Below are 818 nucleotides of genomic sequence, written 5' to 3' on the forward strand. Positions count from 1 at the left end.
GTTGCAGGCAGATTCTTTACCATCTAAGCCACCAGGGAAGCCCATACTAGTTAATGACAGAGGTAGGTTTAAATGATGGTGCTGTGTGACCTTGAGGAAATGTCTCAACCTCTCTGTGCCTGGGATGCTCCAGTGGAATGATAATGAAGGCCCTTACATCACAGGGTTGCTGTGAAGGTTCCAGGAGCTTCTCCATAAAATATGTTTCAAAGAGGGTGAGAATCTCTTGAGCCTCCCCTTTTAAAAGCAGAGGCTCAAATTTTAATGAGATGGAGGTGATCACAAGGCTTTGTTGTCATCAGGAAACAGGTAGTCTAAGCTTGACCACTAATTGGATCCTGAGGCATCTCCAGGCCTTGGTTATCTCTGCAGAAGGCAAATGACACCCATCTATTCCATCTGACACGAAGGTCAGGGGTCAGAGAAGCTTGCTGCTGCTGCTGCTAAGTCGCTTCAGTCGTGTCCAACTCTGTGTGACCCCATAGACGGCAGCCCACCAGGCTCCCCCGTCCTTGGGATTCTCCAGGCAAGAACACTGGAGTGGGTTGCCATTAAAGGCATAGGTAACTGTGATCTATCATTATGACAAAGTATCTTTATTAAGGGCTTCCCAGGTGGCAATAGTGGTAAAGAACCCGCCTGTCAATGCAGGAGATATAAGAGACGTGGGTTTGATCCCTAGGATGGGGAGAACCCCTGCAGGAGAGCATAGCAACCCACTCCAGTATTCTTGCCTGGAGAATCCCACAAACAGAGGAACCTGGCAGGCTATAGTCAACAGGGTCAGACATGACTAAAGCGACTTAGGACAGAGTGCA

The sequence above is a fragment of the Oryx dammah genome, unplaced genomic scaffold (genome assembly GCF_014754425.2).
Source record: "Oryx dammah isolate SB20612 unplaced genomic scaffold, SCBI_Odam_1.1 HiC_scaffold_29, whole genome shotgun sequence".
In the NCBI taxonomy this organism is placed as follows: Eukaryota; Metazoa; Chordata; class Mammalia; order Artiodactyla; family Bovidae; genus Oryx; species Oryx dammah.